The sequence below is a fragment of the Aplysia californica genome, unplaced genomic scaffold (genome assembly GCF_000002075.1).
Source record: "Aplysia californica isolate F4 #8 unplaced genomic scaffold, AplCal3.0 scaffold00550, whole genome shotgun sequence".
In the NCBI taxonomy this organism is placed as follows: Eukaryota; Metazoa; Mollusca; class Gastropoda; order Aplysiida; family Aplysiidae; genus Aplysia; species Aplysia californica.
Window position 1 is genome coordinate 63,537 of NW_004797820.1, and position 7,344 is coordinate 70,880.

Here is a 7,344-nt window from a genome sequence, read left to right on the forward strand (position 1 = left end):
ACCTTTTGACAATTTTGCGCATCTCTTCCGCCTCTAGGCTCAAACGTACTGTTCTCCCACCCACCCACCCCCAGCTTTTTTGTTGATGCAATATTGGTCTTTTTTCATACGAATGTTTTATTAATTATATTTGTAACAGTTTGCCTATTTCTATGGAATTAACACACTCTTCTATGGTTGATGAAATTTTAAAGAAGCATCGCATTGCATTGAGAAGCTTTAACTTAAAGTTTTTCTGGCACGTCCTACCATCCCATTCCCACGAGGCTATTCTTTAACGTTATACTTTTAAGCATCAACATAATGATCATTTTTCTATTACGAATCACGAAAGTTGAGAGAGGCGGAGATGCTTGAAAAATTGAAGCAATTTTTTTTTGAGAGCCACCAAAGAGGACTCAAGGAATATCACATACCCTATGTTAAACAAGGGTAATGCCTGCAAAATATGTGGGGGTTTTCTCGTGTCGTAGTTAAGGCTTTTCACGTTTCAGCACAATAAACGTACAGTTTCCATATTAGTTCAGTCTCTTGCAGCGTCAGTAGAGTATGACAGAAAATTTGTTGTTTTTTCTCCCCCCCCCCCCCCCCCCTTTTTTCATCCTTTTTTGAGGGGTACGTTTTTAACGGCGCTTGTAACTGCATAATAAGGTCGTATGAGCGGGCGGGAAACATTAAGTATTTTCAGTTTGGTAGGAATTAATTTTGAATTTTGCCCGGGTGGCGGCCGAAGCCTACTCCTACCGATTTTTGGACCGCCAAGGGATCTTTAACGTGCGCAACTTGCACAAGGGACGTCCGAGATTTTCTCACCCTTATCCGTGAAGGCTAAATGTTAGATCTTACCTACCCTATGATTAGGTGTGTGGCTGAAGGAGCCAGGCAGGAAGAAGCAGGTACAAGTATATTAAACGCAGCAGAACAAGTCAGGGGCCCAGTGGAGGAGAGGAAGCAAAACGGGAGGGGGGGGGGCAGGACAGAAGAGTATAATATACTGTTTGTGCTTCAAGATTAAAGGACACCCTAGTGGTGCGGAGAAAGGAGACTTTCCGAGGGGAAGAGTTCCGCACTTACCGTGACAAGGTCCACTGAGCAAACTATACAAGAGTTTGGGTTAGGGTTTGGGTTAGGGTATACTACCCTCAAAATATTATCCCCTCTTTTGTGTGTTGTTGGTCGGCTGGCCCTCTGCGGAACTCCTTCCATTCCGAGTTCCACACCTCCGTGTGTATCTCCACTCTGTTTACAGATACCACACTGTTGCCTGAGGTGTAGTTGTTAGGCAGTTTGTCGTTGCACGCAGAGGGCGTGAGTTTGATTTCTGTTTTGGGAAATTTTTTGTTCAACAAAAAAAGACTTATCGAGGCCTTCTGGCTTTCTCCCGGGAACTTGTTTCTCTCTCTCTCTCTTCCAGGGTTGGCAGTGACAACTACAGTCGACGGCCGCCTTCTAAATTATTTAAATTGTGTCCATGGGCACACAAACATCTACTAAAAAAGAGACCACTTTTAAAACTTCTCCAGCCTCCAATTTGGGAGGTTCTATTGTTTGATTAGAAATGCTCTGCCACGATGCGGATGAACTAGGTTTCCAGCATAATTTGGCATTCTTGAACTTACGTTGCTTGAGTGGGTTTCAAGATTTTCCACTAACTTGGCTATGCCAAATAAGAGACAGAAGTTAAATTGCAAGAAGTTAATGCAAACTACACATCGGTTCAAGTTCAGTTCTGACGCTACGAGAGGAGGCAAGCGGGGATTTGGGAGGGGGGGGAGTGAGGTTCTTTTTTGTGTTTGTTTAAAGATCCGCCTCTTTTTTTAACCCTGCCCAATTTTATCATCTGGCCCTTTTGTGTTTAGTAGTAACAACCAAATGTGCAACATTTTGAATTTTGAAATTAGCTGTTAGTCTTAGAGTAAACACACATATAAATAAATAAATGTGTTACTTCCCTCACACAACGTTTATTGGTAAGTTACACATGTAAGTGTTGCCATAGCCCCAAGTGTAGATGGTTAAAACAACTGGTTAGTAGTTAATTGTTTGGATCATGTTAGTCTTACATTCCTCTGCTCTTTCGAGTCACGATGTGGGCACCCTCTGTCCCGCTCCCTAGTGGAGCCGTCTTTACAGTGTCACCGAAGGTTCCGAAAGTTTGCACGAAGTCTCATACCATGGTGGTAAAGATCTGCCTCAATTGCTAAAGGGGGAGGGGAGGACGGAGAACATTTTGAGGTCCTACCTCCGGAAGAAACTAACATTTTAAAGTTTTCACTCTGTCCTGGATTAAGACCGAGACTGCGTTTTAAATCGTCCTGGAACACAAATCAGTCGAACCTGCTCTAGCGGCCACCTGTATAAGACAATCACAGGTATAAATGGTCACTTCCCATTACCTTCCTTGTGTATTTTTTACATCATTGGGACACTATGTAAGACGGGCATCGGTCCTGGACGCCCACTTTTCTCCTTGACAATACGCTACCTCACAATTGAAAAGTTCTATCTGACTTTTTGACCGTTTTGAGTTACTAAGTCTATGAGTTCAGAAAACAAATTATGCTATCTCTGCTCAATCAAATTTGTAAGAATATTCGGAGGCGTTATCAAGATATTCAAAGAATTGTATTAGAGAACGCTTGACATCCAATGAGAAACAGAAAGTTGTGAAGTCAAATTTCTCAGAACTAGGTATTGAGCGGATAGAACTTAGTAATTCTGAAGTAGCGAATAGGTGGGCGTCCTAGACTGTTTTGACTGTACTTTGAAAAATGATTTAAATCTAAAACTTACCTGTAGTTTTCAGCGATGGACCGACGCCGATACTCCGAGATAACTCTCAGGTTCTCCAGCAGCATGGCATGGGCTTTATCCGGGTGCTTGATCATTGTGCTCAACTGCTGCTCACGTGATCACTCCGGAAATAAAATTGAAATATCCGACCTTGACCTTCATGTGATGTCGGTGGTAGCCATGGCTACATGTCCAGCGTGGTATTTGGGGTAAATTTAGCTTCTGTTCTAACTTTCATTATGACGGTGGTTCAACTGTTAGCGTTCTTATCCTATTCTTCTATTTATTGACATATCTTTCTTTACCATACTAAAATAGGGAGGCTTCTAACACAGTAGACTGAAAAGATATGGAACTTGCTCTTAGGTACCGATCTTGCTGAGAGTGGGTCGAAAGTCATTTCGTCAAGTAGTCACTTTCTTTTTCGAAAATCTACCGAAAACTATTCTCTTATAATTATAATAAAAGTGTTTCACTTATCCCAAGAAATCACTTCACCGCTGATATCATTCACATCAATGGTTCCTTGCAGAACACTTGAATCTTTTCCAAAAGACTTATTGACCTTCTGATAACATCTTTACATATTGAATTCGAAACTAAAATTCATCCAATTACATGAGACGAATAGCGATTCTTAGTTGCTATTTGCACAAAATAGCTGTCAAAAAATAAAGTTATCATTTCGTGTTTAAGGTGAATATATAGCAAACACAGTCATCGTTACATACGTCTATGCCTATATTTATCAATTAAAGAGTAATAAGAAACATTAGCTGAAGATCTAACCAAGCACTTTACGATTTTTGCATCACGTAAGAGACCTTCTGAATGGCACAGTGGCTACTGTTTGAACCTCACCTGTTTTATCTCTGAGAATACAATGGGGTATCGAGATGTAGTGTGGTGTTTTCTTTTAACCCCGATGCAAGAAACATTATTATTTCAGTTTGAAAAAACAATTACTGGGAATATAATTATTTATTGCCTTCTCGTTTTCCCTAGAAATCGTGAAATGAATTGTTTATTAAACTGATTTGCAGGTAAATATCCAGTTTAGGAAACGCATGAAATCTAACACTCAATGCAAATTTTCTTTTTGTCATATATCAATAGCGTATCCTATAAAAAAGATAATGAAAATATTTTCTTGATAAGTTCACGAAAAACTGCCCTATGTCCTATCGTCACCACACCACCATCAAAACTCAAAGGAGCAGTGGATGTGTCAAGTCCTAACAAATTATTATTTATTCCGTTATTGCAGGAGGCACAGCAATTTAGTGACCTTTTGCTCTTCAAGATTGCTAATCGTTTTGGCTATTTACATCCAAAGTTACGTCGAAGGTTTGTTCTAAGTAATCAGAACATTTCCGTCGCCGCTTCTAGTTAGGAGTCATCCTTTGCGTTGGCATTCTCGACATAAACGAGGCGCTGCGGATTCCCCATTCTGAAAAGAAACAAGAAAAACAGGAACAACTATAACAATGTATAACTGGGGAATAGATTATACTTTCTGATGAGGCAAAGGGACTATGAATAGAATTATTTCTCACGAGCAGTACGGTGAATGAATGATTATCTTCCTTGAACAAAGACGTATTACAAACAATGAATAACGCAGGCGGTGACAAACAAGTGGCTCTCAGGCACATCATAGCTAATGGATTAGAACGAAAGTCCAAATGAATGAACAGTTCGAAGGAAGTCTTTAATCCAGCTCTTTGTGTCTCTTACGAAAAAAAACCAAGAACAACACAATTTTTAAAATACTAAAACAAAACAGAACAAAACAGAAAACCCACAAGAGAATTGTGAACGCAGTGGGTGGTGAGAAGGTTGGGGGGGAGAGTGGAGATCTTTGAGATTTGTGTTATAAGCGCAGGGGAAAACCGCCAATCGATGCACTGCGTTCTTCATCATCATCATCATCAAGGCAAGAGGCATGAGGTAGACTCTCCGTTACAAATTTCCTCTTACCTCGCCCAAGAACCTCTCCAAGAGAGGAAAGATTGGGAGTTTGGAGTTTCCTATGGACCAAGATCAAATACAGATGGACGAGCGGCAATCAATGTCCACGTCCAGAACCTCTGCCAGGAGATACCACCGGAGATTATGTTTTATCGATAGCGACTGTGCTTGCTTCTGGACTGCAGGGTTTCAATGTCTCATCGGGAGATGGTTACAGCAATAGATTCAACAACCTTATTACACAAACGACAAGAGTTTGAATCCTATTAAGGGGGTTTAAACCATAGTTTTAAAGGAATATAATATATTCTAACCTCTTCTTTTTCGAAATTCATCCAAATGCCAAACTTTTTCATCTTTTTGTCTGGCTGCTTACTTAACCTACACTGTGTTGAAAGAAGCTTAGAAGTAAATATCTGAGGCACGTGGGGCAACAAAGACAAGAGTTACCCCACGCTATGGAACTTTCTTCTTTCCAGTGAAGGGAGAACAAATTGTAACCTCCATCCAACGTAGCCTAAATGGAAAAAAAATTGTGTGCGTAGTCTGGGTGGTGGTCGAAGCGTTACTTTTGCAGTAGAGAGCTCCGATCTTGGTAAATAAATGGGTTGGTAAAGAAAGAAAAAACTACGTTCATTCTGTGGAAGTGTTGCCTGAGGTACGGGCAACTGCGGAGATGGAAGACACAGTAAGGTGTTATTGCGTGGGATGAAGATTAATATTATGCTAGTAGTAGTTGATGTAAATGGTGATTAGTGCTGTAGCAGAAATTATGCTGCCTCAGTAGAAATAGTGCTGGACAAATTCCTGATCATATATCATATACTGTACGTATTTCATTGACGTAGCAAAAAAAAGTTTAAAAAAAAAAAAAGAAGAAAAATACATTCTTTCGCATTCCATGATTTTTTTCTGATGGTGTATTTTTTACTCAGTTGAGCATGTTTCCATGTTGCACTCATTTGACTAAATTTGATGATCCAGTCCCCCAAACCATAACGTTTCATGGTTCATGTTTTTGTAATGCTATTTTTGGTAGCCTAGGTAGAAGCTGTTTACAAAGACCTAGGTTGGGTTTTATTTGCAAGGTTAAAGTTACAGTCCCTGCTACATGAACACCAAGACAAATAGGTGGGAAAACACCCCGCACGTGTCCTCTATTTATGAAATATCAGATATTGAAATGTTTCTGTAAAGACTCCTGCACTGCCCTCTACAAACTTAAAAGAATAGTTAAACCTCTAGACCTCTGCAGTTTTACCCTACAACACTTTTATGACAGTAAGCCAAGGCCAATAGAAAAAATTCAAGTGTCAGAACTGAACAAACAAGAAAAATTAAGTATATGAGCTTTTCCTCTCTTAGACCTCAATATACTTATATAAAAGATACAAGTGAGATTCTTCATTATTTGTGTGTCAATTTTATTTAGATATAGTCGACTTATGGACCATGCATTCACAGCAACAAATCATACAAAAACTCCAAATGCATGTCTTAGCTTTCTTAATGATTTACGTAAGCCTTGTATGAAACCACAAGAAACTCGATATTTATACAAAAGTAAAGCATCGTCTCTTGTGGCTCCAGTGGCTAAGTGAGCAGTGAGCTCCGACTCAAGTAATGTGAAGCAAGTGTCGGTGACACGGGGTTTCGATGGGTGGTCACTGTTGTGTGTCCTTGAGCAAGACACGACAACCCTAGCTCAAATAAAGGGCGCTGCACATGGGCGACCGGCAATGGCATGGTTGTGAAATTGTTCTGTATTGGTGTAATATTGTGTATTTATGTATGTATTTTTGCATGTTTTTATGTGTGTATGTGTTCATATTTATGTATGTATGTGTGTATGTATGTTTGCCATTGTAAACCAAATTGCCCTTCTGGGACCTGTAAAAGTGTAATTTATTTATTTATTTATTATTATACTGTCCATGATAAATCAAAGACATGCAGTCCACGATAGGTTGCAGCTTCATTCATCTCTTAATGAACAATAACTATAAATTTACATGAATGGATCTTTTTGTATACAGTTTGACACTCTTACTCCATTCGTTTTTGACTCCGTAAAATAAATCTTGGGTTATTAGTGTTACCAAATCTAACAGTAGTGACACTCAACGCTGTAAAATGACACAAAATTGTATCCTTGTAATTCTCTTGCCATCGAACAACCCTCGTCTTGCATCAATGTCCAAAAATCCGACCAATTCGATCTAGTTTCACGGTCGGTTTCACCCTGAAAGGTCCATTTATATGTTACTGCTTTTGTGGTAAAGTTTTACGCAAGCAACACCATACGATACGAATCACACGTCGTAAAATGCAGCAAATTACTTCTGCTTTGGCTCACCCGTTGACTCGTTCATCTAGATTAAAAACACGGTCTCGCAATTAAGCCTCACGTGCTTTTCGTCGATATGGCTATTCGAAAGACTTCGGACACGCATATTGCGTCAGAAAGGGTAGACGAAAATAGGACAATTTTATCGATGACAGTTTACTCCGGTGTGTGATCGGAAGAAAGCACAAGTGTGGGTTGAGATAACAACCCGGCGCTGTTTTGTGTGGCCGGGG

The 7,344-nt window shown here is 39.9% G+C and overlaps 1 long non-coding RNA gene across 1 annotated transcript in view; it reads right to left on the reverse strand.

The window, feature by feature from the left end:
• Positions 1-3,085: 3,085 nt before the first annotated feature.
• LOC118478414 overlaps positions 3,086-7,344 on the reverse strand; it is a 109,556-nt gene continuing 105,297 nt past the window's right edge. Inside the window, exon 2 of the long non-coding RNA XR_004859027.1 lies at positions 3,086-4,243. This is a non-coding gene — a long non-coding RNA (uncharacterized LOC118478414). The remainder of the gene's footprint in view (positions 4,244-7,344) is intronic.